Source organism: Tursiops truncatus, chromosome 1 (genome assembly GCF_011762595.2).
Source record: "Tursiops truncatus isolate mTurTru1 chromosome 1, mTurTru1.mat.Y, whole genome shotgun sequence".
Lineage (NCBI taxonomy): Eukaryota > Metazoa > Chordata > Mammalia > Artiodactyla > Delphinidae > Tursiops > Tursiops truncatus.
The window spans coordinates 164,912,660-164,932,854 of NC_047034.1; the positions used below are offsets into that span (position 1 = coordinate 164,912,660).

General features: G+C 42.1%; 1 long non-coding RNA gene across 1 annotated transcript; it reads left to right on the top strand.

Moving 5' to 3' along the window:
• The first annotated feature begins 73 nt into the window (after positions 1-73).
• LOC109550442 (uncharacterized) lies at positions 74-20,195 on the top strand. Its single transcript, XR_002176969.3, has 4 exons — positions 74-210; positions 19,008-19,148; positions 19,736-19,854; positions 19,964-20,195. It is a non-coding gene; the product is annotated as an uncharacterized lncRNA (long non-coding RNA).

The following is a 20,195-nucleotide window of genomic DNA, read 5'->3' on the forward strand; positions in this document are numbered from 1 at the left end:
CCGGTCCCGCGCGGCTCCGCCCCCCCTCCCCCCACCTCCGGCGAGCTCGCGCGGCGCAGGCGCCCGGTGTAGACCGCCCGGCGGGGGCGCGCGGGGACCAGTAGCCGGCAGGAAGCGGCCCCGCCCTTCGCGTGCGGCCTTGGGGCCGGGGCGGGAGCCTGGCTGCGCTCTCGCACTTGACCTGCATCCGGGTTTTCTTGTTCCGCGCAGGTGAGGGGCTTGGGCGGTCTAGCTGGGGAGGGGGCTTTAGGTGCCACCGACGGCGGGACCTTTGGCGATCTTCTGGGCTTGCACCGTGACCAGAAATGGCTTATCTCCTTTTCTTGCTTGGTCCCATTCAGTCGGTGGCAAGAATAGTTAGTAGGAATATAATGAACATTTACTGAGGGCTAGTTACTATGTACACTGCAACGTGTGCTTTGCAGGATTTACCTCGTTTAACCTCACAACCAGCGAACCGAACATTATTATCCTCCTTTTATAGATGAAGAGGGCTTCCATGTGCTTAATTCCCCAAGGCGAGACAGCAAGTTAGGTGGTTGAGCTATAGGCTGCGTCCGGGTGCTGACTCCTTGTCCTGGGCTCTGAACCACGGTGGGCTTCTGCTGCAGCCGCCGCCTCCTCCAACCCCCCGCCCTCCACTCCCCCTCCACCTCCTCTTCATCGTATGTAGAATCCTAATAATATTTACATTTCTAATGTTTTATTCCCCGTTTGCAAAACACTTTTCACCTCACAGTCTTCCTTGATTCTCTCTGAAGCCTCTATTTCTTTTACAAATAGAGAGACCAAGGGCCTGAGCTGTTCAATGAGTTGTCCAAAGTTACAGTGGTAGGACTGGGGCTTCCTTTGTCAGGTTATTTAAAAAAAAAAAAATTTTTTTTACCAAGGCGTCTGAGCCAAGCTTGGAAGGGAGCCTGTGTTCACAGAGAGGGAAACAGAGGCACAGAACAGGAAAGGAATTTGACTTAAGGTGTGCAGTTAGAGGAAAATCAGCTATGATCTCCCACATAGTCCCCTCTGAGGCAAAGTGAAGCAAATTGAAGGTCAAAATCAAGGAAGCAGTGCCGTCAGGCACTTAGCCCCTGGGTCATGGGACAGGAAGAAGGATTAAAGTGTGTAGAATACATCTAATCTCTGTTAGATTTAAACTAAGGAAACAGGATTGCATTATGGTCCCAATCATTCTTTAGCAATTGACCTGGCACCATCACAGAGATATGTCCAATGGATCACCCCTCTGGCTTCCTGTTCATTGCTTGTGTTGTTTCTGTTGCTTCCAACCCTACTGCCCCTTGCGCCCCACCAAGTTCTCCCTTTCATTCACTTAACAAATATTTATTGAGAGCCACTTCATGCGTTAAGGTCACCCTAAGAGCCGCAGTTATTTTTCTTCTCTAAATTTCTCAAACACAGCAACTTCAGCAAAAATTGAGCTTTTAGGTCAAATGAATTTGGAAGTTGCTGCATTCGGTACCCCTGCATGGGGATCCATTAATGCATCTTAACACAGAAATGGCTCTGAGAAGTCCTAAAGTAAAAAGACTGGTTTAGCCTTGTTTAACTCAGGGTTTAGGCCTTGTGCTGGGTACTAGGCTTACAGGGGTAAGGGCCATGCAAATCTATCCCTTCAGGAGCTCACAGATAGGGGAGACAGATAAGCAAACAACTAACTATGACACAACTTTATATGTACACTGATAGAGGCATTTGCAAAGTGCTGACAAAGCAGAGGAAGGATCGAGCAATTCTACCTGGAAAACTGAGGGAAGGCTTTGCATTAAGAGGATATTTGAGTAGGATTTTTCTAGGTGGAGAATATGGAAAAGGACATTCCATAGAATAATGGCATATTTAGAGACATAAAGGTATGCCTTTATGTTGGTCTTTGGGATAAGTATTAAATATTATTCAAGAGGTTTTGTTTTTGTTTTTTTTGCATGTAATATACCACTCAAACTGGATTAAACAGCAAATGGAATTCATTACCTCATGTAATGCAGAAAAGTTGTGGGCTTCAAGCATGGCTGGATCTAAGGGCTTAAAAGTATGACATCAGGATTTGATCTCCATTTCTTAACTCTGTTTTCCTTCGTGTTGACTTCTTTCTCAGGCTGCCTTTCCCCATGAGATAGCAGAATGGCTGCTAACAACTTCACATCATATCCTTACCATTAGAGTTTCTTTTCTTCAGTGCTGTCAACAAAAGTCCCAGGACTGCATCTCATTGGTCTAACTTGGGTTACTTGTGCATCATTAAGCCACTCTCTTCAGAAGGGGCGTGGACTATTCTGATAGCCCAGACCTGGGTCATGTGCTAACCTCTGGAGTAGCTCTTAAATCTCATGGACTGAGAATTGGGGAAACGTGGCTTCCTGTGTGACCAAAAATTTTCTCTTGGTCCCTTTATCTACTCTACATTTTTTTCTACCTGATTTGTGCCTTAGGAGATACCAGCATGGACTGCTTCAATGGGTCCCTAGTTCTCTGGCTTACAGTTGAATTTATCCATAGAAGACATTAGAGGCGTGCAGAGGATTGGAGGAGGATGAAGTTAGGCCCCTTCCGCAGGCCCTTTCCCTTCTGGGTCACTGCATGTTGGCCACATACCTCTGTTGAGTCTTCTGTCTAGTGCCCCTCTTCATACGGGTCTCTCCTAGCTCTGGTAGAGTCTCCCTTCTCTTGGCCTAGAGGTGGTGGTAGCTCCCTACTGCTGGCAGCCTCAGAGTTTCATCCTATCATTCCTTCTTGTTTCCCTCAACCCTGCCCACACATTTGTATATAACCTTTACCAAACTCAGCTCAGATTAACCTTCTGCAGGAACCCTGACGGTTACATTCACCAAAGGTAATTCAAGTTTTTATTACCGAAAGAAAGGGAAATGTGTAAAGAGCAGGCAACAGGCAATAAGATAGCAATACTGATTTGGTAGAGTTATTACAATAAGGCAGGCCAGAGATGACAGTGGCTTGGACAAGGGTTATAGGAAAGGAAGTGGTGAAAAATAGTATGTTCCTGGTGAAATTTAAAGGCAAAGTTAACAAAACTTACTGATGAATTATATGTAAGTTTTGAGCATGAGAGAGGAGTTGGGATAGAAGCAGCTGGAAGACACAGGTCTGGAGCCTAGGAGTGGGCTCAAACCAAGCATAGTGATTTTGGAAGGAGGTGTGCGGGGTAGTTGAAATCATTAGCTCCGGTGAGATGACCCCGGAGGAGCAGGTGGAAAAGAAACACAAAAAGGGCAAAGGGCCGAATCCAGAACAACATCAATCTTTTCATGGTGGGCAGAGGGAGAGGTGCCATCTTATATCTATCAACTAGGTTGTGAGCAACTTAAGGACAAGAATGGAATCCTCCACATCTTCCCTCTTACATTGTGCCCACGGTGTATAAGTGCTTGTTGTAAACGAACTTCACATAGTTTTACATTTCTAACACTCCCTCCCTCTCCTCTTCATCATTGTGAGGTTTGAGTTACAGGCAGAGAAAAAAAGAGAGAGAAATTGATCCCTTGTGACTCAATCCATTGAAACCTATGCCAAGGTTGATAAGCATTTTTGCTGTCCTGAAAAACTCAAGTAGAACTCATCAGGTAAGGCTACAGATCCTGAGTAGCTCATCTCTTACCTTGGAGGAGAATTTCCAGACAGATGATTTCATTTCAGATTTTGTTATTCTTATCTGAGTAGACTTAAAAGTCAATACTTTAAAAAGTCCTTATTAGGGACTTCCCTGGTGGCGCAGTCGTTAAGAATCCACCTGCCAATGCAGGGGACACGGGTTCGAGCTCTGGTCAGGGAAGATCCCACATGCCGCGGAGCAGCTAAGCCCGTGAGCCACAAATACTGAGCCCACGTGGCACAACTACTGAAGACCGTGTGCCCTAGAGCCGGTACTCCTCAACAAGAGAAGCCACTGCAATGAGAAGCCTGCGCAGGGCAAGAAAGAGTAGCCCCTGCTCGCCGCAACTAGAGAAAGCCCGTGCGCAACAATGAAGACCCAACGCAGCCAAAAATAAATAAATAAATTTATAAAAAGTCCTTATTAGGTTTGTGCTATGGAATTAATAGAAATGATAGAAGATCTCCATCTCACACTCCAGGGTTGCTGGTGGAATGTAAAAGGAGACAACCAATTTGGGGGAACTTTTGCCAGTTTTTCAAGCTAAGTGTACATCTACCCTGCGGCTCGGAAATTCAATTCCTAGTTATATATTCACAAAAAATGTCAGCAAGTATCCCCCCAAAGGGGGAGGGGTTGTACAAGAATGCTTTTAACATCTTTATTCACTCATAATATACACAAACTGGGAATATTATAAATGTTCATCAAAAGAAGAATGGATAAGCAAACTATGGTATATTCCAACAATGGAATACTACACAGCCATTAAAAGAATAAACTACTGATACACAAAACAGCATAAATAAATCTCAAAAAACTGTTGGGCAAAAAGAAGGCAGACACCAAAGAGTTATAGATGTATGATTCCATTTACATGAGGTTAAATAAAAGGCCAAACTAACCTATGGTAATCAGCATCAGAATAGTGGTTGCATCTGAAGGATGGAGATTGACTGGAAAGGGGTACAAAAGAACATTCAGGGAACATTCACATTTATTGGATTCCTGCTATTTGCCCAGCACTGTTCTAGGCATTGAGAAGATAGTGGTGAACAAAACAGACCATGTCCCTGCTTTTATACAGATCTAAGTTCTTTTCATTGGCTGCGTAGCATCAATGCACTTTAAATAGAAAAAAGTGGCCTTTCTTTAAATATAATCAATGACAAGTCTGAGGAACTTTCTTCTCCATTTTTTTAGTTGCTGGTGGGAAGGCAGCAAAATACAATGGAAAGAGCATGGGCTTCAGGAAGTCAGCTCCACCATCACTGGTGGTGTGATCTGCGAGCAGTTTCTTTAAACCCACTGAACCTCACTTTTCCAGTCTGTTGAATGACAGTGATGATATCTGCACTGCAGGGTTGTTCTCTAAAGAGCTAGACACATTAAACATTAGACACAGTAAACATTAGTTGGTTTATTATCAGTTTACAAGTAAATGTTATTCAAGGCAGCAATGTGTTACCTCCCTTGCAACTAGGCATAAATTAATTTTGCCTAGTGAGATATGAGCAAAAGGAAGCTGACTGAGCTGGGAGAGGTACCCTGTGCACTTCTACTGTTCCTCTTTCTTCTAGCCTGCAATATGAATATGATAGCTGGAGCTCCAGCAGGCATTTTGGACCAGGAGGTAACCTTGAAGATGGAAGCCACATGCTGGGGTGGTGGATCCAAAAGATGTGGATCCAGGATTCCTTGTGACACTGGAGCTGTCATACCAGCCCTGGGTTGCCTGTATCCAGACTGCCTTTACCTGGGAGAGAAATATTCTTCTATACTGTTAGGTGTCTGTTGCAGCCAAACCTAATCCCAAATGATATACCTTGTGAATGACCCACAGTTCCCTATGCTACTTTTCATGGCATCTATCACAGTTGTATTTAAGAGAATAATTATGCAGTTACTGATTTAATGGCCTAAGCCCATTACTAGAATATTAGTTCCATGGGGGCAGGGAGTAGTCTGTTCACTGATAAATCCCCAGCTCCTATAACAATATCTGGTTCTGGTATATAGTAGGTGCTCAATAAATCTGGAAGAGAGAAAGGGAGGGAGGAAACAGAGCTGCTTCTGATCGTGAGAGAGATCACCTCATGAGAGAACACACACTGAGGAAGGAAGAGGCCTGAAGATGGAAGCCTGCCTGCCTGCCTGCCAATTGGTCTCTGTCTCTGTCTCTCTGTCTCAAAGGCTCATAGAACCCAGGCATATTAGATATTTAAATTCACGGCCTACCACATGCTCTAGATCTCCTATGGGATTTGCCTTGTAGATGACACCTTTTCCTGAAGAGGCTTTAATTGCCCAGCCTCCCTGGTAACACCCTCATTTATCTCCTCTTCCTGGAAAATCAGTCATTCCCCAAAGAAGAGAGTTACAACAGAATCCAAGAGCCGGCTGGGAAGGGGGGAAGCTTCTTACCAGCACCATTGGTTGGGAGATGAGTGATGTCGATTTTTTATACTTAAAATTTCTCATTATAAAAACTAGACTTGGGGCTTCTCTGGTGGCGCAGTGGTTGAGAGTATGCCTGCTGATGCAAGGGACACGGGTTCGTGCCCCGGTCCGCGAGGATCCCACGTGACGTGGAGCGACTGGGCCCGTGAGCCATGGCCGCTGAGCCTCCGCGTCCGGAGCCTGTGCTCTGCAACGGGAGAGGCCACAACAGTGAGAGGCCCGCGTACCGCAAAAAAAAAAAAATAATAATAATAATAATAATAACCTAGGTTTTTATGGATAATTTGAAAACAAAAGGATAAATAAGAAAATTAAAATCACTTATAACCCCATGATCTAGAGATTATTCAATATTTTGGTATATTTCCTTCCAATCTTTTTTGTAAGATGAGGTATATCAGTGCCTTCTGAAGCCTGGATGCTGTGTAAGATTTCATCCAGTTACGTTCCTCTAAATTACGAAGAATCAGTCCTATTTGCCTGCAGACTCAGAGGCTGCAGAATTCACTGCAGATGGGTTCAAGAGCAGCAGGGCTACTCCACGCTGGAAGGAGCCGCTCTTTAAATGTTGCATTTCTTGAATTTGTTAGGAGGAGATATTATTTCCTGATTAATTTGGGCTGCAGATGGGTGGAGGATAATAAGAGCTAGAAGACCATCATCAGGAGAGGGGGTGGGGCACAGAAAAGAAAGGAAGAAAATGGAACATTAAAAATAGGCAGCTGCATGAATAGCCCAGGAATTCAAATTATCTTGATTTTTCTTGACTCTCAGGGTTTGATCAGGAGACAGAAGTCACACTAGTGATTTGAACAGAAAGAATTTAATATAAAGAATTGTTACCTACATATAAAGCTATTCACTAGTAACTAAACAGGTAAAAAAAAGGGATCACAGAGGTAGCAACTGCAGGAAGCAGGATGAAAGGAACCAACGGAAGAGGTTTAATTATTAAAACTTAGAAGATAAGAGGATATTCAGCCATAAAAAGGAATGAGGCGCAGATCCATGCTACAACTTCGATGAACTGTGAAAACATTATGCTAAGTGAAAGAAACCAGTCACACTAGTCCACATATTGCACGATTCCATTCATGTCAAAGTCCAAAACAGAGAAATCTACAGAGACAGAAGATAGCTTAGAGGCTGCCAGTGGCTGGGAGGGTGGGTATAGGGAGTATAGGAAATATGGGTGGGGTGGGGGGGAGTGTGATAGCTGCAGGGTACAGGTTTTTTTTTTTTTAATTGTGGTAAAATATGTGTAACATAAAATATACTATTTTAACCATTTTTAAGTACACAGGTTAGTGACATTAAGTACGTTTGCACTGATGTGCAGCCATCACCACCATCCATCTCCAGAACATTTTTCATCTTCCAAATTGAATCTCTCTACCCGGTCAACTCCCCACCCGCCTCCCCCCATTCCTGGCAGCCACCACTCCCTGCTTTCTGTCTCTATGAATCTGACTACTCTAAGTACCTCATGTAAGTGGAATCATACAGTATTTGTCCTCTTGTGTCTGCCTTGTTTCACTTAGCACGTTTTCCAGTTTGATCCATATTGCAGGATATGTCAGAATTTCCTTCCTTTTAAGGCTGAATAATATTCTGTTGTATGTATACACCACATTTTAAAAAAAATTATTTATTTTTGAATTTTAAAAATTTATTTTTTATACAGCAGGTTCTTATTAGTTATCTATTTTATACATATTAGTGTATATGTGTCCATCCCAATCTTCCAATTCATCTCACCACCACCGACCCCCACCCTGCCCCGCTTTCCCCCCTTGGTGTCCATACGTTTGTTCTCTACATCTGTGTCTCTATTTCTGCCTTGCAAACCGGTTCATCTGTACCATTTTTCTAGATTCCACATATATGCATTAATATACAATATTTGTTTTTCTCTTTCTGACTTACTTCACTCTGTATGACAGTCTCTAGTTTCGTCCACGTCTCTACAAATGACCCAATTTCGTTCTTTTTTTATCTCTGAGTACTATTCCATTGTATATACGTACCACCTCTTCTTTGTCCTTTCATCTGTCGATGGGCATTTAGGTTGCTTCCATGACCTAGCTATTGTGAGTTTATCCACGTGTCAATGGACACTGAGTTGATTCCATCTTTTGGCTATTATGAATAATGCTGCTGTGAATGTGGGTATTCAAATATCTGTTTGAGTCCCTGCTTTCCATTCTTTTCTGTATATACCCAGAAGTGGCATTTCTGGATCATATGGTAACTCTATTTTTAAAATTTTGAGAAATCACCATACCGTTTTCCATAGTGGCTGCATCATTTTACATTCCCACTAGCAGTGCACAGGGTTCCAGTTTCTCCGTATCCTCACCAACACCTGTTATTTTCTTTTTTTCTTCTTTTGGAGCAGAGAAAGCTTTATTTCAGGGCCAAGAAAGGAGAACAGGCAGCTTATGCTCAAAAGACCCAAACTCCCCAATGGCTTTCAGGGGAACATTTTTTGTGTGTGTGTGTGTGTGGTACGCGGGCCTCTCACCGCTGTGGCCTCTCCCGCTGCGGAGCACAGGCTCCGGACGCGCAGGCTCAGTGGCCATGGCTCATGGGCCCAGCCGCTCCGCGGCATGTAGGATCTTCCCAGACCGGGGAACGAACCCGCGTCCCCTGCATCGGCAGGCGGACTTTCAACCACTGCGCCACCAGGGAAGCCCAGGGGAACATTTTTAAAGGCAACATTTGGGAGGGAAGGCTGAAGGATTCATGACTTTCTTCTCATTGATTGGTTGTGAACTAACAGTGTGGTGTTTTAGGAATCTTAATCATCAACCTTCTGGTTCTGAACAGTCTGGTCCCGTGCTTGTGCTCAGCAGGTAGTTGCCACCCTCCACGTGAGTATGGGGGTCTTAGTTCCTGTAGAACAACTGGTTTCAGGACTTAACGAAGCTCAGGTTCTTGATGTCTCATCGCAGAAAGAATTCAGTGAGAGACAAAGTGATAGGTAAGAAGTGGATTTATTTAGAGAGAAATGCACTCCACAGACAGAGTGTGGGCCATCTCAGGTGAGAAAGTCCACCTATTATTTTCTTTTCAGGGTTTCTTTTAGAGGTGATGAAAATGTTCTAAAATTAATGGTGGTGATGGTTGCACATACCCATGGATATACTAAGAACCATTGAATTGTACAGTTTAGATGAGTGAATTGTATGGTATGTGAATTATGTCAATAAGGGCGTTAAATATGTAAGAGGAGGGCACAGCAGACCTGGACCCCAGACCTCTGAGGAGGGGGTGCTGATGTCTCTGAGGGGTTGCTATGAAGTTGGTTGTCCAAGTGCTGGAAAGAACTGCAAAACCAGATTCAGCTGCTGCTGCGCTAGAGTGAAGCAGTGTTGCTGAGTGACGTACTTACGAACAAGAAATAGGAAGGAGTAAGTCCTTGTTCCTCGTGCAGCCTCACTGTCTCCCTCACCGGGAGCAGCTGGCAAAGCAGAAAGGCGGTTTCAGCCCCGGCACCCCAAAGCCATCCGCTGGAAGTGTGGGTTTAGAACTGAGAGAAAATCTTAATGACATGCTGTCTTAATCAGCTTGGGTTGCTATAACAAAATACCGTAACCTGGGTGGCTTCTCAACAACAGACATTTATTTCTCAGTTCTGGAGGGTGGAAGTCCAAGATCACGATCAGGTTCTGGTGAGTGCCTTCTTCCTGGTTTACAGATGTCTTGTGTATCCTCACGTGGCAGAGAGAGAGCAAGCCAGCTCTCTGGCCTCTTCTTTTTTTGTTGTTGTTAGTTTCTGGTGTGCAGTGAAGTGATTCAATTATACATATTCTTTTCCATTATACGTTATTACAAGATATTGAATATAGTTTCCTGTGCTATACAGTAGGACCTTGTTGTTTATCTATTTTATATTCAGTCGTTTGTATCTGCTAATCCCAAACTCCTAATTTATCTCGCCTTACTCCCTTTTCCCTTTGGTAATCATAAGTTTGTTTTCTATGTCTGTGAGTCTGTTTCTGTTTTGTAAATAAGTTCATTTGTATATTTTAGATTCTACATGTAAGTGATATCATATGGTATTTGTCTTTATCCTGACATTTCACTTAGTATGATAATCTCTAGGTCCATCCACGTTGCTGCAAATGGCATTATTTTATTCTTTTATATGCTTGAGTAGTATTCCATTGTATGTATATACCATGCCTTTACCCATTCATCTGACGATGAACATTTAGTTTGCTTCCATGTCTTGGCTATTGTAAATAGTGCTGCTATGAACATTGGGGTGCATGTATCTTTTCGAAGTATGGTTTTCTCTTGATATATGACCAAGAGTGGGATTGCTGGGTCATATAGTAACTCTATTTTTAGTTTTTTTAAAAATATTTATTTTATTTTACTTTTTATTAATTTTAATATTTTATTTATTTATTTATTTGGCTGCATCCTGTCTTAGTTGCAGCATGCGGGATCTTTCGTTGTGGCACATGGGCTTCTCTTTAGTTGAGGCGCATGGGCTCCAGAGCATGTGGGCTTAGTTGCCCTGCGGCATGTGGGATCTTAGTTTCTTTTTTTTTTTTTTTTTTTTTTTTTTTTTTTTTTTAACATCTTTATTGGAGTATAATTGCTTTACAATGGTATGTTAGTTTCAGCTTCACAACAAAATGAATCAGTTATATATATACATATATTCCCATATCTCTTCCCGCTTGCGTCTCCCTCCCTCCCACCCTCCCTATCCCACCCCTCCAGGCGGTCACAAAGCACCGAGCTGATCTCCCTGTGCTATGCGGCTGCTTCCCACTAGCTATCTACCTTACGTTTGGTAGTGTATATATGTCCATGCCTCTTTATCGCTTTGTCACCATTTACACTTCCCCCTCCCCATAGCCTCAAGTCCATTCTCTAGTAAGTCTGTGTCTTTATTCCTGTTTCACCCCTAGGTTTTTCATGACATTTTTTTTTTTTTTTAAATTCCATATATATGTGTTAGCATACGGTATTTGTCTCTCTCTTTCTGACTTACTTCACTCTGTATGACAGACTCTAGGTCTATCCACCTCATTACAAATAGCTCAATTTCGTCTCTTTTTATGGCTGAGTAATATTCCATTGTATATATGTGCCACATCTTCTTTATCCATTCATCCGATGATGGACACTTAGGTTGTTTCCATCTCTGGGCTATTGTAAATAGAGCTGCAATGAACATTTTGGTACATGACTCTTTTTGAATTATGGTTTTCTCAGGGTATATGCCCAGTAGTGGGATTGCTGGGTCATATGGTAGTTCTATTTGTAGCTTTTTAAGGAACCTCCATACTGTTCTCCACAGTGGCTGTATCAATTTACATTCCCACCAACAGTGTAAGAGGGTTCCCTTTTCTCCACACCCTCTCCAGCATTTATTGTTTCTAGATTTTTTGATGATGGCCATTCTGACTGGTGTGAGATGATATCTCATTGTAGTTTTGATTTGCATTTCTCTCATGATTAGTGATGTTGAGCATTCTTTCATGTGTTTGTTGGCACTCTGTATATCTTCTTTGGAGAAATGTCTATTTAGGTCTTCTGCCCATTTTTGGATTGGGTTGTTTGTTTTTTTGTTATTAAGCTGCATGAGCTGCTTATAAATTTTGGAGATCAATCCTTTGTCAGTTGCTTCATTTGCAAATATTTTCTCCCATTCTGAGGGTTGTCTTTTGGTCTTCTTTATGGTTTCCTTTGCTGCGCAAAAGCTTTTAAGTTTCATTAGGTCCCATTTGTTTACTCTTGTTTTTATTTCCATTACTCTAGGAGGTGGGTCAGAAAGAATCTTGCTGTGATTTATGTCATAGAGTGTTCTGCCTATGTTTTCCTCTAAGAGTTTTATAGTTTCTGGCCTTACATTTAGGTCTTTAATCCATTTTGAGCTTATTTTTGTGTATGGTGTTAGGGAGTGATCTAACTTCATACTTTTACATGTAGCTGTCCAGTTTTCCCAGCACCACTTATTGAATAGGCTGTCCTTTCTCCACGGTACATTTCTGCCTCCTTTGTCAAAGATAAGTTGACCATATGTGCGTGGGTTTATCTCTGGGCTTTCTATCCTGTTCCATTGATCTATCTTTCTGTTTTTGTGCCAGTACCATACCGTTTTGATAACTGTAGCTTTGTAGTATAGTCTGAAGTCTGGGAGCCTGATTCCTCCAGTTCCTTCTTTCGTTCTCAAGATTGCTTTGGCTATTCGGGGTCTTTTGTGTTTCCATACAAATTGCAAAATTTTTTGTTCTAGTTCTGTGAAAAATGCCAGTGGTAGTTTGATAGGGATTGCATTGAATCTATAGATTGCTTTCGGTAGTAGAGTCATTTTCACAATGTTGATTCTTCCAATCCAAGAACATGGTATATGTCTCCATCTATTTGTATCATCTTTAATTTCTTTCATCAGTGTCTTATAATTTTCTGCATACAGATCTTTTGTCTCCTTAGGTAGGTTTATTCCTAGATATTTTATTCTTTTTGTTGCAATGGTAAATGGGAGTGTTTTCTTGATTTCACTTTCAGATTTTTCGTCATTAGTATATAGGAATGCCAGAGATTTCTGTGCATTAATTTTGTATCCTGCCACTTTACCAAATTCATTGATTAGCTCTAGTAGTTTTCTGGTAGCATCTTTAGGGTTCTCTATGTATAGGATCATGTCATCTGCAAACAGTGACAGCTTTACTTCTTCTTTTCCGATTTGGATTCCTTTTATTTCCTTTTCTTCTCTGATTGCTGTGGCTAAAACTTCCAAAACTATGTTGAATAAGAGTGGTGAGAGTGGGCAACCTTGTCTTGTTCCTGATCTTAGTGGAAATGCTTTCAGTTTTTCACCATTGAGGATGATGTTTGCTGTGGGCTTGTCATATATGGCCTTTATTATGTTGAGGAAAGTTCCCTCTATGCCTACTTTCTGCAGGGTTTTTATCATAAATGGGTGTTGAATTTTGTCAAAAGCTTTCTCTGCATCTATTGAGATGATCATATGGTTTTTCTCCTTCAGTTTGTTAATATGGTTTATCACATTGATAGATTTGCGTATATTGAAGAATCCTTGCATTCCTGGAATAAACCCCACTTGATCATGGTGTATGATCCTTTTAATGTGCTGTTGGATTCTGTTTGCTAGTATTTTGTTGAGGATTTTTGCATCTATGTTCATCAGTGATATTGGCCTGTAGTTTTCTTTCTTTGTGACATCCTTGTCTGGTTTTGGTATCAAGGTGATGGTGGCCTCGTAGAAGGAGTTTGGGAGTGTTCCTCCCTCTGCTATATTTTGGAAGAGTTTGAGAAGGATAGGTGTTAGCTCTTCTCTAAATGTTTGATAGAATTCGCCTGTGGGATCTTAGTTTCTTGACCAGGGATCAAACCCACGTCCCCTGCATTGGAAGGCAAATTCTTTACCACTGGACCACCAGAGAAGTCCCTATTTTTAGTTTTTTAAGGAACCTCCATACTGTTTTCCATAGTGGCTGCACCAATTTACATTCCCAACAGTGCAGGAGGGTTCCCTTTTCTCCACACCCTCTCCAGCATTTATTATCTGTAGACTTTTTAATGACAGCCATTCTGACCAGTGTGAGGTGGTACCTCATTGTAGTTTTGATTTGCATTTCTCTAATTATTAGTGATGTTGAGCACTCTTTCATGTGTTTGTTGGCCATCTGTGTGTCTTCTTTGGAGAAATGTCTATTTAGATCTTCTGCCCACATTTTGATTGGGTTGTTTTTTTGGTTTGTTTGTTTTTTAAATTAATTAATTAATTTATGGCTGCATTGGGTCTTTGTTGCTGTGTGCAGGCTTTCTCTAGTTGCGGTGAGTGGGGGCTACTCTTCGTTGTGGTGCGAGGGCTTCTCATTGTCGTGGCTTCTCTTGTTGTGGAGCATGGACTCTAGGCACGCAGGCTTCAGTAGTTGTGGCACGTAGGCTCAGTAGTTGTGGCTTGCGGGCTCTAGAGCTCTGGCTCAGTACTTGTGGCGCATGGGCTTAGTTGCTCCATGGCATGTGGGATCTTCCCTGGCCAGGGCTCGAAACTGTGTCCCTTGCATTGGCAGGCAGATTCTTAACTGCTGCGCCACCAGGGAGGCCCTGTTTGTTTGTTTTGTTATTGAGCTGTATGAGCTGTTTATATATTTTGGAAATTAAGCCCTTGTCAGTTGTATTGTTCGCAAATATTTTCTCCCAGTCTGTAGATTGTCTTTTTGTTTTGTTTATGGTTTCCTTTGCTGTGCAAAAGCTTATAAGTTTGATTAGGTCCCATTTGCTTATTTTTGCTTTTATTTATTATTGCCTTGGGAGACTGAACTAAGAAAACATTTCTCTGATTTATGTCAGAGAATGTTTTGCCCATGTTCTCTTCTAGGAGTTTTATGGTGTTCTGTCTCATATTTAAGTCTTTAAGCCATTTTGAGTTTATTTTTGTGTATGGTGTGAGGGTGTGTTCTAACTTCATTAATTTACACGTGGCTGTCCAGCTTTTCCAACACCACTTGCCAAAGAGATTATCTTTTCTCCATTGTATATTCTTGCCTTCTTTGTCAAAGATTAATTGACCATAGGTGTGTGGGTCTATTTCTGGGCTCTTTTTTCTGTTCCATTGATCCATATGTCTGTTTTTGTGCCAATACCATGCTCTTTTGATTACTATAGCTTTGTAGTATTGTCTGAAGTCTGGGAGGGTTATGCCTCCAGCCTTGTTCTTTTTCTTCAGGACTGCTTTGGCAGTTCTGGGTCTCCTATGGCTCCATGTAAATTTTAGGATTATTTGTTCTATCGATAGTTCTGTGAAAAGTTTCATGGGTAATTTGATAGGGAGCACATTAAGTCTGAAGATTGCTTTAGGTAGTATGGCCATTTTAGCAATATTAATTCTTCCAATGCAAGAGCATGGGATATCTTTCCATTTCTTTCTTTTTTTTTTTTTTTTTTTACATTTGAAGGTGAACATATTCTTTTTTTTTTTTTTAACATCTTTATTGGAGTATAATTGCTTTACAATGGTATGTTAGTTTCAGCTTCACAACAAAATGAATCAGTTATATATATACATATATTCCCATATCTCTTCCCGCTTGCGTCTCCCTCCCTCCCACCCTCCCTATCCCACCCCTCCAGGCGGTCACAAAGCACCGAGCTGATCTCCCTGTGCTATGCGGCTGCTTCCCACTAGCTATCTACCTTACGTTTGGTAGTGTATATATGTCCATGCCTCTTTATCGCTTTGTCACCGTTTACCCTTCCCCCCCCCCATAGCCTCATTTCCTTAAATCACCTTCAACTTCTTTTATCAGTGTTTTATAGTCCTCAGTGTATAAGTATTTCACCTACTTGGTCAGGTTTATTCCTAAGTATTTTATTCTTTTTTGATGTGATTTTAAAAAGGATTTTTCTGATGTTTCATTGTTAATGTAAAGAAACGCAACAGATTTCTGCATGTTAATCTTGTATTTTGCTACCTTGCTGAATTCGTTTGTCAGTCCTAGTGGTTTTTGTGTTATGTGCAGATGACATGATACTATATATGGAAACCACTAAAGTCCTAGGAGTCTTTAGTGGTTTCCATATATAGTATCATGTCATCTGCACATAATGACAATTTTACCTCTTCCCTTCCAATCTGAATAACTTTTATTTCTTTTTCTTGTCTGATTGCTCTGTCTAGGACTTCCAGTATCATGTTGAATAGAAGTGGTGAGAGTGGGCATCCTTGTCTTGTTCCAGATTTTAGTGGGAAGGCTTTCAACTTTTCACCATTGAGTATTATGTTGGCTGTAGTTTTGTCATAAATAGCTTTTATTATGTCGAGATATGTTCCCGCTATGCCCACTTTGGTAACGTTTTTCCTTTTTTTTTTTTTTTTATTACGAATGGATGTTGAATTTTATCAAATGCTTTTTCTGCATCTACTGAGATGATCATGTGGTTTTAGTCATTTCCTTTGTTGATGTGGTGTATCACATTGATTGATTTGTGTATGTTGAACCATCCTTGTGACCCTGGGATGAACCCAACTTGATTGTGGTCTATGATCTTTTTTATGTGTTGTTGGATTTGGCTTGCTAGTATTTTATTGAGAATTTTTGCATCTATGTTCATGAAAGACATTGGCCTGTAATTTTCTTTTTTGGTAGTATCTTTGTCTGGTTTTGGTAGTATATTTATCAGGGTGGTGGCTTCATAGAATGGCTTTGGGAGTGTTACCTCCTCTTCAGTCTTTTGCAAGAGTTTGAGAAGGATCAGTATAAGTTCTTCTTTGTATGTTTTGGTAGAATTCCTCAGTGAAGCCATCAGTCCTGGACTTTTGTTTGCAGGGAATTTATTTTATTATAGATTCTATTTCACTTCTAGTGATCGGTCTGATCAAATTATTTATTTCTTCTTGATTCAGTTTTGGTGGGCTGTAGGTTTCTAGAAACTCGTCCGTTTCTTCTAGGTTGTCCAATTTGTTGGCATTGCCTCTTCTTATAAGGGCACTAATCCCATTCATGAAGGCTCTGCCCTCATGACCTAATTACCTCCCAAAGGCCCTGCCTCCAAATACCATCACATTGGGATTAGGGTTTCAGCACATGAATTTGGGGGTCACACAAACATTCAGTCCATTGCATTTGCATACCTTGGTAACCGGAAGATTTTATCCTTAGGTATGACTGAGACTAGCTTTGTAGTTTTAGAAACTGTGTATGCAAGGGCGTCTTCAAAAAGATACCCACAAGCTTGGTGATAAGGTTAAACTTGTAAAAATCCATTCATGAGTAGATGAGATACATGTCTATTCAAAAGGCCTCCCAAAGGTGGCCAAGCCCCAAATACAATGCAAGAAGCCAAAATCTAAGCACCTAGCTCTTTGACTTTGGCCTGTGGCTCTGTGCCTCTATTTATACTGCTCCCTAGCTTAAAGAAAAATAATAACAGTAGCTAATGTTATTTAGACGTCACTCAGTACCAGGCATTGTTGTATATTACATCCTTACAACAAACTGCAAGGGAGGCAGTATTACCATGCCAATTTTACAGATGAGGAAACTGAGGTTTGGAGGGGTTATGTATTTTCCTAAGGTTTCAGAGAAAGTAAGCTCCAGAGCCTGTACTCTTAGCCTTGATACTGTGCTGCCTCCCTGTGTCCTGCTCTGTGCTTCTCTTAGCTATTATTGGACAGGCCATGTGATCTTCCTTCAGTCAGGGAGCAATATCACCGGAGATCTAGAAGACACTAAAAAAACCCCGCCTAAACGACCAGACCAGAGATCATGTGCACAGTTGTACTACAATGTGTGTGGCCACTGAGTGGTTTTCAAATGCTACGAGCATTCATCTTGATGTTGCCAGTGTCTAAAGGACCAGGCTGAGTTGCCTCAGTTCTGGGAGGGACCACTGAGTTGGGCTTTCTTTTGATGAAGCCAAATTCTTGAGGAAAGACTTGTTCTTTCAGGGCTCAGTGGGATTAGTCAGGTCTGGGTTCTCAGGTGCTCAGAGAAACCTGGTGGAGGAGAAAGGGGATGGGCAGCTAGCCCCATGGTGTGGAGGCCTACCTGGAACCAGATGAGAGTCCTGCTTCTGAAGGGTTCCTGAGGTTCTGTTTGGACTTGTGGGCTCACAAGAAGCTATTTCCAGGGGCTGCTGAAGGCCTGACCCATGCTTTGGAGGGGGAGGCCCACAGTCAGGACCAGAGAGGGTAGGGGGAGTATATATCAGTGGGAGGTCACCAGCAGGGGGCAGCTGACCCAGCTCAGTGATGGTCTCAAAGTGGCTGGTAGAGCAGAGGTCATGGCAAGAAGAGTAATTAAAAAAGGAAAACCCAAGAGATGTTACAGAGCACACAGTACACTTGAAATGTTTCCTGAGAATCTCTCAAAAAAGCAGAAGATGGGGCTGGGGAAGAGAATGTCACATTGAAGTGGTTAATTTCTAGCTATTAGAAGCTTGTGCTATAACAGTCTGGGTATAAAAAGGAAAAGTATTATTAGCCAAAGTCATGGTCTGGTGAGGCCCGGGTTGAATGGGTTACAGTTGAAATGTAAATTAGATAAGCACATTTATCCAACAAATCAAGCTGTCGGCTTTAGGCTTTAGGTGATTTGACTTGAGGGGAATTGACTCAGGCACCTACCTTGCTCTTTTACTTCAAAAGTATCCCGTGTACTAAACTTACTGTGATAATCATTCCATTGTGTGTGAGTCAAATGCTGTACATCTTAAACTTATACAGTGTCGTATGTCAATTATATCTTAATAAAACTGGAAGAAAAAAAAGTATCCCAGGTAGCTTTGACCATTTTCTGAATTTACAGTTTTTCAGTTTTTAAAGTGGCAGCAGCACACTGGAAATGCCCACACAGTAGAGTTTGTTTTCTTTCTTTCTTTGAATCTTTCTTTCTTTGAATCTGAGATTTATTTCAGTCAGAATGGACACCAACACCTTTTAAGAGCAATGAAAGACATTTTCACATATTGAGGTATGGGGAAGTCATTCTGGCTTATACATAGGTTAACTTGATTTTATGCTAACTAACACAGCCTGTTTGTGGCCTATCAAACAAACATTGTACATCTGCTTTAATTATTAAAGAAAAGGACATATTGACCAGAAGTAAAGAATGTCCATGTTAAAAATAAAGATTAAATGCCTCCCTTCCTGGGATGCCAATGCTAGTACTCCTTTGAATGATAAGACTCCCTTTCCAGGTGCCAAGGCCATACTGACTTACTGTGTATGTGCTGATCTGTTTGTTTGTTTTTAAACCTTGAAGGAATGTATCCCTGACTTATTTGGTTTTCTTTGTCCTGACAAGATACAAAATTGTGCTGAAAACCATGGTTCTCTAGAGCAGTTCTTCACTTATCCGAGAGGCTGTCTCCTGGGCTATAGTCCTCAGTTTGGCTCAAGTAAAACTCTCTTCTATTCCTATTACAGGTTGGGACCTGGGACCTGGGACCCTTTGCTGCAGTACTTGCACCTGGACGAATATCTCCTCGACCAGCAGAATACAAGAAACTCTAAGGAACTAAAAATAACTGCCCACATGTGCAGTTGGGGCAAAATATGAACAATGAGGTACAACAAGGCCAAAACCCAGCTGCCACTTCTGAGGTGCCAGGAGCAAAGGCGGGGTCCTGCGCATGGTCCCTACAAGGGGGTGGGCAGACCCCCTAAGCTGCCCCTCTGGCCTACCCACCGATCCACCCCCCCCACCCCATTTAAGGGACCAGCTTGTCACCCCCTCAGGGAGTGCGCAAGGACACCTGTTACATGTTTTTGCTCCCTTGTGCCGCAGCGATAAAGCCTTACCTGAATTCCTTGTCTGGCCTCATCAATTTCTATTGATTAAAGAATCCAAAAACCCAGATTGGTAAAAGGAGTTTGCTGTCGTTCATGAGATGAGACCCAGATTGACCTGGATTCAGGGCAGCTTTCACACTGAGGACCTATCAGTTTGCTACTATGAGTCCACATACGCGGGCACCGCGTGGGGGTCTTGGGAAAGCCCCTAGAGAGCCAGAGCCAGCTTTCCAGGCATGGGTGAACTGTGCACTCCTACACGACCCCACGCTCAAAAGGGCCTCACACTTGGTTTAATGCTCTGCGTTTGCCATCTTGAAGTTCTTAATAATTTTATCTTTGAACATCTTTCTGTTTGTCAGCAAGGTATGATGGGTGCCACATGCATGTGAGCAGAGGAGTTAAAAGCAACGTGTGTGCGGCGTTCTTTGCACGTAGCGTTCCTGATGTCCTCATCAGGCGTGCTCAACGCAAATCCTAGGTGACCGTTAGGCCTCTGATTCAGTGGGGGCAGGGGTGGGAGTGGGGAAGGGCTGACATTCTAGAGAGGCTACACTTTCCATTCCAACTGAAACGTTCTTCCAATGCAGGAAGGAGGCAACGGACAAGGATCCCCATCACGTCCTTCTTACACGTGTTACTTCCCTGTATCAGCCTATCAGACAACCACATCCGCTGAAAATGACGACCTAGATGGAAAGGGAAAGCTCAGGCCACCCACAGCTCCTTCTCTTTTTATTTCTTTACTCATCAATAAGCTGAAGGCTGAGAATGTTGGTAGGATATGTGTACACCCATTAAGAAATAAAAACAGTTGAGTTA